At 43.3% G+C, this 19,272-nt stretch overlaps 1 protein-coding gene across 3 annotated transcripts in view; it reads right to left on the bottom strand.

Moving 5' to 3' along the window:
* Nucleotides 1-19,272, bottom strand: part of MPP7 (MAGUK p55 scaffold protein 7) — a 284,148-nt gene that overhangs the window by 251,518 nt on the left and 13,358 nt on the right. Inside the window, exon 1 of one of the 3 annotated variants that reach the window (XM_003821435.5) lies at nucleotides 151-378. The exons of 1 other annotated variant lie outside the window; for it this stretch is intronic. The gene's annotated coding sequence lies outside the window, so the exon portion shown is untranslated. Of the gene's footprint in view, nucleotides 1-150; nucleotides 379-19,272 lie in introns of those variants that run through there. One more of the 3 variants, XM_034930201.3, reaches the window with a different exon arrangement.

A 19,272-nucleotide genomic window follows, 5' to 3' on the forward strand; every position in this document is an offset into this window, starting at 1 on the left:
CTGAGGCGCCTAGAGGCCGGCAGGAGGCTCCGGAGGACCGCGGCACCGCTCGGCCCGGTCGCCGGCGCAGGGAGCAGCTTCGCGGGCCGACCCCACCGCCCGAGCCTAGCCCTGGGCTCCGACAGGCGCTCCCCAGAGGCGCCCCATTACCTGCTCTGGGCTGCCGCGGTCCGCGGGCAGGAGGCGCACTCACTCTGGCCCCTGCAGCCCCGGGCCCGGAGGCAAGGAGGCAGCGACCGCCACCGCCGCAGAGGACAATCGGGAGCCAGCGGGCTCGGCACCGCCGCGGCGGGCGCAGAACGCACGAGCCCAGTGGGAGCCCGGCCCCCGCCTCCAGCCCGGCTAGTAACCAACACGGCCCCCACCCTCGGAGGGGCGGGACCGCGGTTGGAGGGGCGGGGCGGGGCTGCACCGCCCGCGGGTAAGAGGGGCCTGCTGATAGGCTGCGAAGGCGATAGGCGTCTCAGACTTGAAGACAGCCTCTCCAGAAGAACTCCCTCATTGGTCGGCAAGAGAAAACAAAGCTGGGCTCTGATTGGTGACAGCTCTGTAGCTCCTCCTCATACCCGCAGTCCCCGCAAGTTCCACCCCTGCCCGCCCGGTTCGCTCGCCCTTGGTTCCCACTCCCAGGTGGCTGCAGACTGGGGGGTGTTTCATGGACGAGCAACCTCCCTGAGGAGAACCCCGGATACGCAGGTTCATTCGCCAGATGCGAGTTTTCTTAAGCCGCTGCGATTCTCTAATTTCAGTATGAACTTGGTGAATAACGTAATCTTTAACTTCCTTTGCATTCAGACAAGTCTCCTAGGTTTAAAAATGCTGCATAAGATTGAGAGGGATATTGTTATGCACGAAAAAAGACATAAGGTGTTTTCACCTTTGGCGACACTGTAGGTGACTTTTTTTCTTATTACCTTTTTGTGTTCCATATTGAACATGTACTACATGATTAGAAAAAAAAAATTCTTAAATAGAAAAATGAGTAGGGTGCGGAGAATGGTAAAGACAAACTTTAAGGAAATCCAGAGAACTGATTCTTTCACAATAGAAGAAAATACAGTAAACATGCTTAATATCTGAGGGCTACCCCAAAAAAACATGAACTGGTATCAGCGCCCTTCAGCTCTCTTAAAGAACTTTACATATGTGACCGAGGTGCCCCCATACTCCTTCCTATCATGCAACCAACACATAATGTGGACAGCACTACACTGCAAACAGAATTACAGGAAGACTCTTATAGGAAGAATTAGAATCCAAAGTACACAATCAATAAAGCTTTAGAAAAAGGGGTAGTAAAAAGCAGAAGACAAAAAAAAATCAGGTAATATAAATTGGAAAGCTCAGCTAATGGAGGGAATTATCAGAAAAAAAAATAATGCGACAACACTTCAAGATGTGATAGAGACTTTGAATGGAAAGCTGAAGGGAGAGGAAGGGGATTGAGATAAGGATCAATGACCTGCAGTTAATATTAGCTCTCAGAACACATCCCCCAGAACTGGTGTCAGCCTAGAAGGCAAGAAGCATTTCTCACCTAGGGACCACTCTCACTTAACTCTCTCTAGCTGCCTTAACATTCTGTTTGTTCTTGTCATTCTCGCAAAGTTCTAAAACAGGCTATTTGAAATTAAGCACTTCCCCCCAGCAACTCCGTGAATTACGTAATAGTGAAAAATGGAGATAGACAAAAAGCAAACCTGAGGAAGGAAAGGAATGTTAAGGTAAACATAAACTTAAAGAGAAGTAAGGGCAAAACACCTGATAGAAAGAAGACAAGAAATTCTTTTTTCTCTCTTACTTCCTGAGAATAAAGTAAAGCTCTTTGGAGGACAGAATAACCTTATTGCCTAACAAAAAGAGTTTTTACCAAACCTTTCTAATAATAACTGTAATTCTAAACTGTAGTCTAAAACTACGTGTCCTAAAGTAAGTACTTTGAGCAAATAGTTTTGAGATCTAATATTTTTACATTGTGTAAGGAAAAGAAGAGGAACTTAGCCTAGTATGAACAAACTGTAGGGAATACCCTTCAAAAGTTTCTTCTACAATAACACCTGAAATTCCATCACTAACATTCTTTCACTGGGATTAAATAATGTATGTCTAAGATTATTCTTTTATTCATTTACTCATCAAACGTAATCAATATTAATCATCAAATACTAGATACTGCAATGAACGAGGCTTTCTACTAAGCACTCAGAGTATAGCCTTGAACAAGACAGACTTGCAGCTATTTTTATCAGTAGAAGATGGACAATGATCCAATAAAAAGATAAACTTGCAGACCGGGATCAGGGCAAAGAAGAAAACAGTGACCAGAGGGATGGGAGACACACTTAATTTTGGGAAAGGAGAAAAATGCTTGAAGGAGAAATGATCTAAGAGAAATGCTCTAAGATTTGAGGCACCACCTAAATAAGAAAACACCAACTTAGCAAAACTCCAGGGCAGATAAAATAGCAAGAACAAAGGACTTGAAGTAGGAAGAAAAGTGATGTATAGCAAGAACAGAGAGAAAGCCAGCATGGGTATCATGGTGCATAAGGAGAGTGCTACTAGACAGGTTGGAGAAGGAGGTGAGGACCTTGTAGGCAATGATAACTTTGTATTTTGTTACAAGGATTCCTGACAGGCAACATCGAGTTGCTGATAGTGGAGTAAAATCATTATTTTTTTTTCCTTTTTCAGAGTCACCAGTAAAATGAGCATTCATTCATTAAGCCAATCATCAGGAATAGATCTAGGAAGAACCTACTGTTTACTAGAAATAGGTTAGATCTGTGGATATAACAATGAATAAGACAAGACTGGTGGATCTATAGAGAAACTATTACTGCACAGGTGATGGGGAAATCAAGAGTACTATGGGGCCAAGGAGACTGTCCTGCAGCAAATGAGGAATAAGCTGAAACATCAGTAGGAGCCATCCCAGAGAAAAGGGACAGGGTTCTAGATCCAGAGAACAACAGAAGAGCATTCAGCGCCTGCAAGGGAGCAGGGGATCTAATGCAAAGCCATTGCATAACCAGTCAACTTTCCCCACATCACAAGATTGCCTAGCCTGGATGGTCCCAGAATGTTGAAACAAATGTCTAATTAGTAACGACATTCTGAATGCTTGGGAGCTGAGCAAAATATGAGGAGAAGCAACCTGATTTTTGTTTCATATTATCATCTCCTTTATTCCAGCAACAAAAGACACTGAAAATAGTAAATGCCCACTTTCAACCATGACAGCCCTTTTAGGATAGTAACGGTGAGCAGTATTAATCCTATTTGACCAGAACTAGGGCAGAGTTGAAGCCCCTGGAGTAGAGATCTGTTCTATTAGCCCCAGCCTTTCCGCCTGCTTCTTGGGATGGCTATCTTTACTTTATCAGTTGAGCCTCCAGCATTAGCAGATACCTATAAGGGAAGAGAGCCAGCCCTCACTATGGAGGGCCAGAAAGAGAAAGCACCAGACATTAGGAAATGTCAAAGTATCTCAGTACATCCAGCTGATTAGTGACAGATAAGTCAAAATTTGCAGCAACTAAATAAATCAAAAAGTAGATTTTAAAATGTGATCTTTGAAATATTTGGCACAATGCTTCAAAGCCACTGAAAAGCTATCTCTTCACCCTAATAGAGGACAGAAATTCATTAGATAGACAGAAGAGGCTGCATACAGTAGCCCGTGCCCATAATCTCAACAACTTTGGAGGCCAAGGTGGAAAGATTACTTGAGGCCAGGAAATCAACACCAGCCTGAGCAACATAGCAAGAAATCTTTACAAAAAATTTAAAAATTAGCCAGGTTTGGTGGTGTGCAGCTGTAGTCCTAGCTACTCGGGAGGCTGGGGTGGGAGGATTGCTTGAGGCCAGGAGTTCTAGGCTGCAGTGAACAGAGATTTTGCCACTGCGTTCCAGCCTGGGCAACAGAGTAAGACCCTGTCTCTAAAATAGATGATAGATAGATAGATAGATAGATAGATAGATATAGATGATAGATAATAGATAGTTGATAGATAGATAGATGATAGATAATAGATAGTTGATAGATAGATAATAGATCGTTGATTGATAGATTAGATAGATGTATAATAGAACCCAAAGGCAAAAATAAGTTAGTCCTCAGGAAGACCCAGATTGCAGACCTGAAAAGCCAGGAGGAACTCAATGGAATTTTTTTCCATAGCAGGTGCTCTCTCTACACCTGTGCTCTATTCTCCTATTCTGATAACCAGCCCCTGGCTCCTATGTCCCAGTGTCAGAGAAATGATGTTCCAGAGCTGCACCCACAAGGACTAAATCACCTGCCTAACCCTAACCCTAATCATAGATGATGGGGGCTGCAGGGGACCAGTATGGCTGCCAGGGCCCATCCCTGTTTATGAGCAGAGGTTTCCCAGAGAAGACACACTGGGCAGATTACCAGACAGGCATTCATTGCACCCCTGACATTTTCAATCGCCAGTCAATGAGGCTTCATTTCTAGTTACTGAAAGTCTTCACCTGCTGTTTATAGTAAACTGGAGACCTAGAGGCCAAGGCCGAAGGCTTGGATGGTAATTTCCCACATTCTCTGGAAATCTTTCTACTTCAGTTGGCTTCCAGACACCCAGTACCCTTGTGTCTTCCAGTTTCAAGTTGCCATTCTTGTTCAGGTCTTCTAGTAATTTCCTGTTTCCCTATCTGAAGTGTACCTCCTGACATCAATGTATTCAAAGAGCAAATGCTCCTGCCAAATCTATGAGTGTCAGTGAACTAGCCTGCTGCTCTGGGCTCAGATGAGACCAGCTTGCAGAACAAGCAGGACAGAGGCGTGAAGGGAAGCAGATGGCAAACCTCGATCTGCCACCATCCCTTCCACAGGCATTCCATATGAGGACATCTGTCCCCACCCCTGGATGAAAACTTGGGTGATCCCGAAATTTTTCTGATTGCTCACAGGTAATAAAAATCATTTGGTCAGTTTAAATCACAATATACAGCTTTAATTTTAATGTAAATGCCATTGATCAACACTTCAAGCTTCATTTACAGTTAAACTTTCCCTCTGCTTCCCCAGAAAGGGTCCCATGCAGCCAAGCTATGGAACTCCAAAAAGGGGGAAAGGATCCTTCTCTCTATCCCCCTAGAATCCCCTTCAAATTCAGGTTGCAAAAAGAAGGGGGAAGAGTCCAGGACTAGCAAGCTCATGCTTAACTGGTGCATTGCTAGCAGGGGTTGCTCTCCAAGCCTGGACAATGACTAAAATGTGCGCTTCCTTCTTGGGTCCTTTCTTGGGTTCTTAGAGACCTGTACTTGAAACATCCAACTCCACTTCTCTTGACCTGAGCAATGCAATTTTCTCTAACACTTCCCCTCGCTTTCTCATTCCCTGCAAGTCACTTTATAGTCTCCTGTTGCAGGGGAAGAAGGGAAATGGTCGCTAGGCTGCTCCAGGTGATCCTTGTAGGCAGGATTTAAACTCCTTCAGCCCAGCTGTCTCTAACAAACAGCTGTTATCTGGTCCTTCAAACATTCATCCATACTTCACGCCCATGGTTGGTAAAAGTGCAGCTGGCTGTGTGCAGACTGGTCTTCAGTGTTCTCTCTCTCCACCACTGCCCCACTGCTGCCTCAAGCCAGTATCTTCAGCCTCTCCGCTTGAGATTTGTCTCCAAATACCAGGGGACACAAATCAAGTTGCCTTCATGGTCTGCCTCACTGACACTGCCTCTCTAGTGAGTTTAAGGAGAAAGGTCTCAAAGAAGTAGGAGTTACAGAATTGCTTTCTTCAGAGAAAACATCTTCATAGATTCTTTCCTGAACTCCACTTCCTCTGCCCTTTTATGATCCTATTTTGGGTGAGGCACTTTTAAGAGTCACCAAGGGGCTAGGATATTTCCTTTTAAGATTTGCTTCTTGCTCTGACAACTTATTTTGGAATGTCACACCTATTAATTATCTTGGTGTGGTAGTGCACACCTGTAGTCTCAGCTATTCAGGAGGCTGAGGCAGGAGGATTGTTTAAGCCCAGGAGGTTGAGGCTGCAGTGAGCTATGATCACGCCATTGCACTCCAGCCTGGGCAACAGAGTGAGACCCTGTCTCAAAAACAAAAAGACAACAACAGCAAAAAAGAATTTCACATCTATTGTCTCTTCCTGCTTCAGTCAAAACTTTCTTTTTACATTTTTCTATATTGATGTGAATCTGTAAAAACTGCTCTTGTTAATTAACACCAAGGACACAGGACTAAGAAAATTGGAAAACTCTAAAACTAGTCAGAAACTGCTATTTGATGATCAATGAGAATGGAACACCCACTCTTGCCTGGATGATTCAAGCCTGAGGATCACTTGACCCAAGGAAGCTGTCTTTATTTCCAGCCTTCAGTTCAGAGATGTGGGGACCCAGCATTCCACATTTAACTTTATGGTCTCCAAGGAAACAGAACTCTGAATCTGTCACACCAGAACTCATGTTAATAAAAATATTACTAAATGTTAAGAAGATACTACTCACATCATCTGAGGTCAGGAGTTCAAGACCAGCCCGGCCAACATCGTGAAACCCCATCTCTACTAAAAATACAAAAATTAGCTGAGCGTGGTGGCAGGTGCCTGTAGTGCCAGCTACTCAGGAGGCTGAGGCAGGAGAATTGCTTGAACCCGAGATGTGGAGGTTGCAGTGAGCCAAGATCCCACCACTCTACTCCAGCCTGGGCAACAGAGTGAGACTCCATCTCAAAAAAAAAAAAAATGCTACTCACGGCCTTGCTCTGCTTTCAGTCTATCACAACACTGTTTCCTTCCAATTCCTTCTCCCAATTCCTACAAGAAGGCTGCTTTTTCCCTTGGTGAGACCCTCTGTGGGTTCCTTGGAGCACTCCCCCTTGTTACGAGCTCATAAACCCAACCAAGTTAGACTGCAGGTTTGTCTCTGATGGTGTTTGGCTGTTGAACTTTATCATTAACAACCTGATATCATTTGGATGTTTTCCCCTGAAAATCTCACATTGAATTGTGGTCCCCAGTGTTGGAGGTGGGGCCTGGTGGGAGGTGTTTGGGTCGTGGGGGTGGATCCCTCGTGGCTTGGTGCCATCCTTCTGACAGTCAGTGCGTTCTTTGGAGATCTGGTTGAGTAAAGTGTGTGGCACATCCCCTCCCTGCACCCTGGCTCCAGCTGTCATCACGTGATATGCCTGATCCCCTTTCCCCTTCTGCCATGAATAAAAGCTCCCAGAGGCCGCCCCAGAAACTAAGCAGATGCTGGCGCCATGCTCATCCAGCCTGCAGAACTGGGAGCCAATGCCAGTTAAACCTTTTTTTTTTTTTTTTTTTTTTTTTAAATGGAGTCTTGCTCTGTCACCCAGGCTGGAGTGCAGTAGCACAATCTCGGCTCACTGCAACCTCTGCCTCCTGGGTTCAAGCGATTCTCCTACCTCAGCCTCCCAAGTAGCTAGGATTACAGGCACCTGCCACCACACCCGGCTAATTGTTGTATTTTTGGTAGAGATGGGGTTTCACCATGTTGGCCAGGCTGGTCTCGAACTCCTGGCCTCAGGTGAGCAGCCCACGTCGGCCTCCCAAAGTGCTGGGATTACAGGTGTGAGCCACTGTGCCTGACTCTTTTCTTTATAAATGATCCAATCTCAGGTATTCCTTTATAGTAGTGCAAAAATGGCCTAACACACAGCCAGTTCTTCCCAGCTCAGGTTCCTGCTCCACTCTCCCATGTTCTGTCTTCATGCCTGCATCTCCTTCTGTTGCACTGTCACACGAACTCGTTGCCACCATGGTACCATCACGAATCACCCAGAATCCAGCAACTTTCAATTATATACCATTAAAAATACCATAAACATGTGCATATGCAGGAACAATCATATTAATAGTTTCAAACATAAGAAAAAACTAATTTCCTTATACCATTAATTTGCAACAGTATTAAAATTACCTGAAGAGCCTTTTCAAATTATAGAAGCACTGAGATGCTAATTCAATGCTTCTTAACAGGCTCTCCCCAAATGCACACACCTGGATCTACCTCATTACAGCAGTGATCCTGTTGGTGATGGTAGAGGACCCTCAGGTATTTTTGGGAAAAAGCTATAAACCACTTTACCCCTCACTGATCTGATAGACTCATTGGAATTCTAAGTCTATAAGTGTGGGGAATATATTTGGTTGGTGCAAAAGCAATTGCGGGTTTTGCCATTTAAAAGTAATGGCAAAACCCTCAATTAATTTTGCATCAACCTAAAATATTTTTCTCTTAGCTAAAATTACAGGTTTGATCTTGCTTATAAATAAAACTGTCCCCACAATGTCAGGGGCTTTGTTTGACTTATTCACTATTGGATCCCCAGTGGCTTACAGGTTGGAGACATAGCAAGAATCTAGTGAAGATTTACTGAACTAACTCATTTGGAACTCATTTTAAAATGAAAGAGTTTTCATCAACCAGTTGTACCTGAGCAAGAAACATTTATCTAAAGCATTAGCAGTGACTGTGATCCATTATATTTATTTTTTTCTATTTGGCAACCCTTCAAGATTGATTTTCCATGTGGTTTGCAATTGGCTGCATACTCAAGGACTTCTGTATGTAAACTGAGAGTGATCTAATAACTCTGAGGCATATGGGTGTGAATGACAGCATGATGTGTGGGTGTCTGAAGTTGGATTGCTAGTGACCTCATGAATACCTCTATACCAATTTATATGTGGTCCCCAGCATAGTATGTGACCATATGTGTTACAGTAACATAGTCAAGAACTTCTTAAATAAAACACAATAAAGAGACTGATAATTACGTAAATGCTGGTATGCTAACCTGAGGAGCCTCTGCCTGTTTGTGATTTAGTCTTTGATTATTCAAACAAGTTGTGTCCGGTAATATATATGTCCATTTGATTGAAATATACATATAGCTGAGCATGGTGGCTCATACATGTGATCCCAGCAATTTGGAAGGCTGAGGTAGGAGGATTGCTTGAACCCAAGAATTCAAGACCAACATGGGCAACATAGCAAGACCCCATCTCTACAAAAATTAAAAAATTAAATAGAATGCATAGATGTGTTAATACACACACACACACACACACACACACACAAACACTGAGATTCTCATGTCAAATAATGCTCCGTCCTCCCTCTTGCCCATGTCTAGAAAGCTTTAAGTTGAATCAGTTTGGATACTTTTAAAATACTCTTTTATCTATAGTGTTTGAAGTTGGGATTATAAAATAATTTTTTAACTTGCATTTAGCTTTTTTAAAAAAAAGATCAAATTTTTTTTCTGGCATTGTGTCCAGAATTGGTTCCTGCCAGCAGGTTTACGGTCTGGCTGACTTCAAGAATGGAGATGGTCCTTATTAACAGCTCTTAAAGATGGCACGGACACAAAGAGTGAGCAGCAGCAAGATTTATTGTGAAGAGCGAAAGAACAAAGCTTCCACAGCGTGAAAGGGTACCTGAGCGGGTTGTCGCTGCTGGCTGGGATGGCCAGCCTTTATTCCCTTTTTTGTCCCCTCGCATGTTCTGTTTCTCTCCTATCAGAGTGCCCTTTTTTCAGTCCTCCCCACGATTGGCTACTTTTAGACTCCTGCTGATTGGTTGTGTTTTACAGAGCACTGATTGGTGCATTTTACAGAGTGCTGATTGGTGTGTTTTACAGAGCACTGATTCGTGCATTTTACAATCCTCTTGCTAGCTACAGAGCGCTAATTGGTGCATTTTACAATCCTAGCTACAGGGTGCTTATTGGTGCGTTTTACAATCCTCCTGTAAGACAAAAGTTCTCCAAGTTGATCCAGGAAGTCCAGCTGGCTTCACCTCTCAGCATGATTATAAATTGAGAACACTTCTACCTTGTACCAAAAAAACCAGTCTCATCACTTTTTAGCCATACTCATTAAGAACAATATACGTGAACACTTTGTAACACGTATAATTGGAATAAGCATTTTATATTCAGCAAGAAGGCCAGTGATGGAAACGTTGAGAAAAAAATACATAGTGAGATGAGTCATTCAGAATTTAGATTTAATTAAGCTCAGTCATCTTTGTATTTACCATGTTGATCTCCCAAGGGAGCATCGCAAGCAAAGTGACTCTTGCACCACTTATGTTATCCTAGAAACTATGCCAGCATTAATTAATTTGTGCTGACCTGGAAAGCAGAAGCTTCCTTATCTCACCACTTGAAAACTAAGTAACTCCTTGTTCCACGTTGAAGATTAGGAAACTTGCAAGGATGAGCTACAGCAACATAGAAAACAGCACCCCCACAGCAGGAGGGGCAGTTTGAGAATGTGCACACAAAGAGGATGTTTCCAGGACCCAGGCTTCACTTCCAGCAAAGATGTTACTTTAGAAGATGGGACTCTTTCGCTTAATTGTGTCTATTTTCTTAACTCACAGCTTTCTCCTGTCTAGCACCTTTATCCAAAAATTCCCTGTCCCTGGTATATGAGCAGAAAACAAAGGAACTTAATAGTTAACTCTCTGATACATATGAGTGCAAATTCTACCATTAAAAAAATAAAGCCAGGCTGGGTCTGATGGCTCATGCCTGTAATCCCAGCACTTTGGGAGGCCGAGGCAGGAAGATCACTTGAGGTCTGGAGTTGGAGACCAGCCTGATCAACATGGTGAAACCCCGTTTCTACAAATAATACAAAAATTAGCTGGGCGTGGTGACACACACCTGTAATCTCAGCTACTCAGGAAGCTGAGGCAGGAGAATCTCTTGAACCTGGGAGGCAGATGTTGCAGTGAGCCTAGATTACACCACTGCACTCCAGACTGGGCGACAGAGCAAGACTCTGTCTCAGAAAGATAAAATAAAAAAAAAAGGAAACAAAAAGACAGAGACATCCTAAATAGTGACAAATTTAAGAATGTAAGATATACATAATATAGCTGAAGAATTGACTAAAGAGGTTAATATCCCCGCAGAGAAGAACGATTTATGAAATTTATAATTTAAGGCTCTAATTATGCTCTGTAAACAACCAAATAATAACTTTTTGAGACAGGGTCTGCTCAGTCCCCCAGGTTGGAGTACAGTGGCACAATCTCGGCTCACCGCAGCCTGAACTTCCTGGGTTCTGTTGATCTTCCCACCTCAGCCTCCAAAGTAGCTAGGACTGCAGGTGTGTGCCACTATACCTGGCTAATTTTTTTTTTTTTTTTTTTTGGTAGAGACAGGGTTTTGCCATGTTGCCCAGGCTGGTCTTGAACTCCTGGGCTCAAGTAGTCCTCCCGCCTTGGCCTCCCAAAATGCTGGGATTACAGGCACGAGCCACTGTGCCTAGCACTGAATAACCTTGTAAACTAAGAGCTTCCATGCTGTTTAGAATGGCTGGCTCCTGTTAGCAAATGCTAAATATTCTAATTTCCACACTATTTGATTTTTCTTAGGTTCTATCAATATTATTATGTGTTACGATACTTCATCTGAAGTCATTAATAACTGTCATTCATTCAACAAACATTTACTGAGCACCTACTATGTGCCAGGTAGTGTGGTGGGTTCTGGATTGGTGGGAAAGAATACAAACATGTTTAGGCCAAAATCCATAGCCTCTCAGAGTTCACAGAATTCTGATTTGTGCATTTGCAATCATTGTCAAAACAGGCATTTGCCTCAGGCCCTGTCCATCTCCAGTGTAACATAAGGATTATACAAGCAAATGAACTGTAGAATGCAGCAGGAAACAAAAGAAAACAAGGCAGATAGTTTCTGAATAGGATTAATGGCACCGCCTCCTGGAGTGGGCTTGATGAAAGAGCTGGTGTTGCAGGAGTTCTAGCTTTCGCGTATGTTCACTAAAGGCAGAGAATCTAGAATGAAGTCCAAACGATTTTGAGAACAATCGCAAAGTGTTGAAGAATCTCCAAAGAAGAAGCATGTTCAGTAAGATTGGAACGCTGAATGACAATTCTACCTTAGACACTAAAGCTAGTGGTGTGAGCTTGGACAGCTCATTTACTTTTCTGAGGCCATTTCCTTATTAATAATTTATGTGCAGTGATTAATCCACCCAAGAAGTTACAAACTGAAGTTATTCAGGGTGAGCACAAAGTTTGTAGAAATTTTGATTTGTTGCCAACATTTCAAAATCAGGAGATTTCTTGGAAAAGTTCAACTCACAAGTTTCAATTTTTAAGAAAAAAGGCCGGACACAGTGGCTCACACCTGTAATCCCAGCACTTTGGGAAGCCAAGGCAGGAGAATCTCTTGAGGCTGAGAGTTTAAGGCCACCCTGAGCAACATAGCAAGACCCGATATCTACAAAAAATATAAAAATTAGCCAGGTGTGGTGGTACACACCTGTAGAACCAGCTACCTGGTAGGCTGGGACAGAAAGATTGCTTGAGCCCAGGAGTTTAAGGCTGCAGCAAGCTGTGATTGCACAACTGCACTCCAGCCTGGGTGACAGCCTGGAGACCCTGTGAAAGAAAGACAGAAAGAGAGAGAGAGAAAAACAAAGAGAAGGAGGGAAGGAAGGGAGGAAGTGAGGGAGGGAGGAAGGGAGGGAGGGAGGGAGGAAGGGAGAAAGGAAGGAAGGGAGGGAGGGAAAAGAAAGAAGGAGGGGGGAGGGAGAGAGGGAGAAAGGAAAAAAGGAAGGAAGGAAAGAGAGGGAAAGAAGGAGGGAGGGAAGGAGGGAGGAAGGAGGGAAGGAAGGAAGGGAGAGAGGAAGGGAGAGAGGGAGGGAGAGAGGGAGGGAGGGAAGGTTGACCCACACCTCCGTGTGGCAGTGTGTACCTGAAGCAGAGCGTTGTGCCCCCTTTTCGAGCTGGCATGTGCTTTGCAGTCTGTGGCGCACCCTGCCCACTGGCTTCACTCATCCTCCCACTTCCCTCCTGGCCACTGCAGACATTTGAGTTTGCGTCTCCTGAACCGGATGGTTTTTAAGGGCTTCTTTTAGTTGTTGAAAGCTACAGGAACTGTTTCAAGGTAATATAAATTAAAAATATGTATGTTGCTGAGAGAAGAGACAAATCACCCATGCAGAAGAATTTTAAATCGTTTATGTAAATACTCCATCCTCAGAGAGGTGAAGAATACCTCCCCATCCCTTAAGTGTGGCTGCCCATAGTGACCTCCTTCCAAGAGTATAACACAGAAAGGTGGGGCGGGGAGAGTAACTTTACAGTGGAAAAACCTGACCAGCACTATCTCAACCAGCTGATCAAGGTCAACATCAACAGTGATGAGAAGTCATGTTGCCTGTGTGCATGGCCTTCCTCCCCTAAACCCCTATCCCCAGTCATGAGAAAAACATCAGACAAATGCCAATCAAGGGGCATTTTACAATATGCTTGACCAGTACTCCTCAAAATTGCCAAGGTAATCAGAAACAAGGAAAGTCTGAGATGGACATAGCTGAGAGACTGCCATAGTTTAAAGAGACATGACAAGTAAATGTAATGTGGTACCCTGGATGGGATCCTGAAACAGTAAAAGGATATCACATAAAAACTGAGAAAATGTGGCCAGACATGGTGGCTCACGCCTGTAATCCCAGGACTTTGGGAGGACGAAGCAGGCAGATCACTTGAGGTCAGACATTCGAGACCAGCCTGGCCAACATGGTGAAACCCCATATCTACTAAAATTACAAAAATTAGCCGGGCATGGTGGCACGCCTGTAATCCCAGCTACTCAGGAGGTTGAGGCAGAAGAATCGCTTGAACCCAGGAGGCAGAACCTGCAGTGAGCTGAGATCGTGTCACTGCACTCCAGCCTGGGCAACAGAGTAAGACTCTGTCTTTAAAAAAAAAAAAAAAAAAAAAAACTATCTGAGAAAATGTGAATAACGTATGGACTTTAGCTGCTAACAATGCACCAGCGCTGATTCATTAATTATAACAAATGCACCACAGCAATATGTTTATAGTAAGGGGAACTAGGAGCAGAGCACATGGGACCTCTCTGTACTATCTTCTCAATTTTTCTGTAAATCTAAAACTGCTCCAAAAAATAAAGTCTATTTTAAACAGATGATATATACGTATGGAGTTGTATGTAGACATGCATATGAAGGATACTGGTGTATCTCAAGGAATCAGTGGAAGATTTGAACACTCAAGACTTGAGTAGGAAAAGTTAAGTTTTCAGCAGCTCTTTCCTGTACGGCGCTCGCTGCCTTTAACGTGACTCAGCTCTGTCCTCTGTCAGGCTTTGAGTCTCTCTGTTCCATATTTCAAATTTGTCAAAGAGAAAAGCTCATTACTTCAGCCTGGGGAGGAGTCTGAGCCTGGATCTGTGAGTCCTGGTCAGGGTTCTGTGGGAGAATCCTGCTGCTGTACCCACGCATGTATATAAGTGATCATTTTCATAAAAGGGGGAAGAACTGTGAGCCAGAAAGTTCTGAAATGCCAAGAAGGTGATGCAAGGGAAAGGCTTCACTGATGAAGTCAATATCCTAAAAATTAAGGGCAGATATTCCAAAACAAAGAGCATCCTTGTCATTAGCATCTGCCATTTATACACGCTAGAAAAGCTTCTATGCTAATCCCAGAATTTACAAAATTTTAAGAAATCAAGATATATAAAAGTTGTTTATTTGGCTGGACACAGTGGCTCACACCTGTAATCCCAGCACTTTGGGAGGCCAGGATGGGAGGTTCCCTAGAGACCAGGAGTCCAAGACCAACCTGGGCAACATAGGGAGAGCCCATCTTTACCAAAAATAAATAAATAAATAGCCAGGTGTGGTGGTGCATGCCTGTAGCCTCAACTACTTGCGAGGCTGAGGCAGGAGGATTACTTGAGCTCAAGAGTTCGAGGCTGCAGTGAGCTGTGACCATACCATTGCATCCCAGGCTGGATGACATAACAAGACCCTGTATTTAAAAATAAAGGGTAAAGAATTGTTTTCGGTAAAGATTGATTTAGCTCCCAAGTAGTCATGTCAACTCTCCTGACTTCTAACCACAATTCCTTTTATTTTTAAATAAAACCATATTAAAGGAAAAGTCTAAAGTAGTCACATGTAATAGTAACCTTGCAAATTTCACCACATTGATACAGTGGCAGGAAAGTGAGTTAAATGCAGACCAGCTAAGAGAGGCATGGGGTAGGTCACGATTTCAGGGTGGCCGCCATGCCTGGTCCAAGCAGTTGCTGCCTTGGCACTAATTAGGAAAAGGCACTCTTCCTCAAGATGTTTTCCTTCCATTTGTCGGAAAATTCTTATGCTATGCTGCTTCGATTAGAGCAAGACACTTCACTGACATCTGCCAGGAATGTGTCATAATAAAAATACAAATGTGTGGTGCTTACGCCATGACTGCAGTACCCTGTGCAGTACACAAGCTGCACAACCATATGCTGTTGTTCCGGGTGCCATCGCCTATTATGAGCATGTGTCATCTATTTAGAGCCTTGGCAACCTCAAACTTACTTTCATGCCTCACTATATATACTTCTCCCAACAGAGCGGGCATTCCAACTACCATGGGAAATCATGATTTTGTTTACCTTGAACTGAAATAAAGAATCCCACTCTTGGACTGATCTATAATTGCAATTTCCTCAACCGTAACAGAGGAAATAATAATACCCATGGAACAGGGATGTTATGATCATTAAATGAGACGACACTTCAAAGCACTGAGCACAGTGGCTGACAGTAATGAGGTCTCCACTGAGGCTTGGTTCTTCTTCCTTCTCTGTGTAACATAACACAGCACAGTCAAGCTTCTCTGTTGAAAAGCAATAGGGGTCAGGCATGGTGGCTGACTCCTGTAATCCCAACACTTTGGGAGGCCAAGGTAGGTGGATTACTTGAAGTCAGGAGTTTGAGACCAGCCTGGCCAATGTGGTGAAACCCATCTCTACTAAAACTATAAAAATTAGCTGGACATGGTTTCGTGTGCCTGTCATCCCAGCTACCCAGGAGGCTGAGGCAGGAGAATCACTTGAACCTGGGAGGTGGAGGTTGCAGTGAGCTGAGATCATGCCACTGCACTCCAGCCTGGGTGACAAGAGTGACACTCCATATCAAAAAATAAAAGAAAAGCAATAGGATTATTCTTGTGAAAGTACTCTTAGATACATAGCCCTGCCCTTCTAGTTGTCGGATGATGGAAAGGTTTTTTACTTGCCTTGCTTAAATGAAGCCAAATTCAAATCTCATACACCATCTGTAGACAAGCAGTGTGTGTTTTCTCTTCACAAGTTACATTGCAAGAAGCAGTTTATAACTTCTATTTGTGAAAGAACCAATTTGTAAATGTAATATGATGCTTTAGAAATCTGTGTCAAAGACATATTTTTCCTTGAAACATATTTGCATGTTTGTATTAGTCTGTTCTTACACTGCTATAAAGAAATACCTGAGACTGAGTAATATATAACGAAGAGTTTTAATTGGCTCACAGTTCTACAGGCTATACAGGAGGCATGGCTGAGGAGACCTCAGAAAACTTACAATCATGGCAGAGGGTGAAGGGGAAGCAGGCATGTCTTACATGGCCAGAACAGGAGGAAGAGGGTGAAGGGGTAGGTGCTACACACTTTTAAACAATCAGCTCTCATGAGAACTCACTCACTGTCATGAGAACAGCAAGGGGAAAATCCACCCCATGATCCAATCACCTCCCACCAGGTTCCTCCACCAACACTGGGGATTACATTTCAACATGAGATTTGATTGGGCACACAGAGCCAAACCATATCAATGTTTTATCTTCCTAGATGGGAATTTTAGGCTGGCATGTTGACTCACATCTGTAATCCCAGCACTTTGGGAGGCTGAGGCAGGTGGATTGCTTGAGCCTAGGAGTTCAAGATCAGCCTGAGCAACATGGCAAAACCCTGTCTCTACAAAAAAATACAAAAATTCGCCCAGCATGGTGGTCTGGGAAAAAGAGAGAGAGAGAGATGACATATCTTCAGTTAACTGTATTATGACTTATATTTGGCTACAGTTCAGTAAATTCAGGACATAAATTCTGAGGGGGTATTTAAATGTTGACACTGCCATTTATAAAAACACATATTGTGGCTAGGCATTGTAGCTTATGTCTGTAATCCCAGCACTTTGGGAGGCCAGTGCAGGTGGATCACTTGAGGCCAGGGGTTCGAGACCAGCCTGGGCAACATGGAGAAACCCCGTCTATACTAAAATACACAAAATTAGCCGGGTGTGGTGATGCACGCCTGTGGTCCCAGCTACTCAGGAGGCTGAGGCAGGAGGATAGCTTGAGCCCAGGAGGCAGAAGTTGCAGTGGGCTGAGATAGGGCAACAGAGACAGACTCTCTCTCAAAAACAAAAAAAAATACATATTTTATTCACCCAAATTATTCTTTCGGTGCCCTCTATACCTCAGTAAGGGAAACTGCTCTATTGAAGTTCCCAAGGGAGGCCCATTACTTATATTCCCCAGTCACGCACTGAATGTCTCTATGTAAAGGAGTCAGTTAGTGACTCTGGAGAAGATACGTGTGAGAGATCAACAGGAATTGAAGAAAAGGAAACTAGTTTAAGGAGAGAAATGGGCTGAGAAGGTACCCTGGAGGAGAGCATTCCTTTTGGGATGCATCATGAATAAAAGGTTTGAGGCAGCAATGAGCTGTATATGTCTAAAGGAAAACGAGGATGCCAGCTGGAACAAAACATTTCTGTAGGGAAGGGTTGGACAGCCATGGAATGACCTAGATTGTCAGGCTGGGTAATTTGGACCAGATTCTAAAATCAATAGAAGTTACTGAAGATTTTTTTTTTTTAGCTTGCCAGGAAAATGGTATTTTAGGACAATTAATCTTATAGGGGAAAAAAGAGAGACTATTTCCAAGTCAAATAATTAAAATTATTATTTTATTTTTTACAATGATAGTGAAAAGAGGACCTTTAGAATAAGCCTTCATAAGAAAAAAATAGAAGTAAAACTATCGAAGTGACCGAGTACTTATCAACAGTGGAAGGGGGGTCAACTTGAAATCACTACACATCGTTTCATATCAATTTTGCTTGACATAACTCTTCATTATTCGGGGTGGGCGGTCCAAAATCTTTGTTTCATAATCAGTGATGTTCAGTTGTCAGTTTTCACTAATTTAGAATAATTACTTAATATCCACATCAAGCCTACATCTCCTATTTTGCCACTTCCAATTTTTAAAACTAGTGCAGTTTTTGTTTGTTTTTTTTTGTTCCTTTGCAGTGGTTTGGAACAAAAGGCAGCACTGGTAATAGCCCCTGACGAGGTTCATCTTCTTAACTGTAACAGTGAGGCAATTCAGGGGCAGAGAGAGTGTCCCCCAGAGCTATGCATGGCACAGGACATGCTCAGGCCCCATGCCCACTCTGACAATGCGCGGTGCTTGGAGAAGCTTCCTCCCCACTGGGGAGATAGGCAGCTCCTCACTCCCAGAGCCCTAGCTCAGGCCAAGACTTGGATCTAAAAGGTTTGAAACCTTAATGGGGCTGGTAAAAACCAGAAAGAAAAGCTGACATCTCAAATATATATGTAGTTTCCTCTCCTGCAAAAAAATAGAGATTAGGATATATATTTGGGGCATATTGTTCTGGAAAATGAACAAAAAAAGGTTAATTTTAGATATGAAAATAGACACCAATGAGAAAAGCTCTTTTCATGTTATTGCTCCAAACATCTAAATTGTTCCATGTTAAGTAACAGTAACAGAGAACACCCAATACACATCTTCCTGGATTATTTTATGCAGTCCTCACAGTTGACATCATGGGATGGATGTTATTATTCCTATTTTATAGGTGAGAAAACTGAGGCTAGAGCAATTATTTTAATTGCCCAAATTTAGATGATGAATAATTGGCAGAGCTGGGAGTCAAACTGGTCTGCCTCATGTCAAAGTCAAAGCCCTTCACTGTCATTCTAAATCCTTCAGATTAGGGTATTTTTTAATAGAAATTTTTTTGTTTTTGTTTTTGAGACAGGGTCTTGCTCATCACCCAGGCTGGAGTGCAGTGGTGCGATCTCAGCTCACTGCAACCTCCACCTCCCATGTTCAAGCAATTCTCCTGCCTCAGCCTCCTGAGTAGCTGGGACTACAAGCATGTGCCACCACACCCGGCTAATTTTTATATTTTTTAGTAGAGACAGGGTTTCACCATGTTGGCCAGGCTGGTCTCGAACTCCTGGCCTCAGGTGATCCACCCACCTTGGCTTCCCAAAGTGCTGAGATTACAGGTATGAGCCATGCCTAGCCAGAAAATTTTTAGAGAATTTATTTAGACTGCATTATACCTGTAAGCTACAACTTGTTTTTGTAGACGTGTGTGTGTGTGTGTGT

The sequence above is a fragment of the Pan paniscus genome, chromosome 8 (assembly GCF_029289425.2).
Source record: "Pan paniscus chromosome 8, NHGRI_mPanPan1-v2.0_pri, whole genome shotgun sequence".
In the NCBI taxonomy this organism is placed as follows: Eukaryota; Metazoa; Chordata; class Mammalia; order Primates; family Hominidae; genus Pan; species Pan paniscus.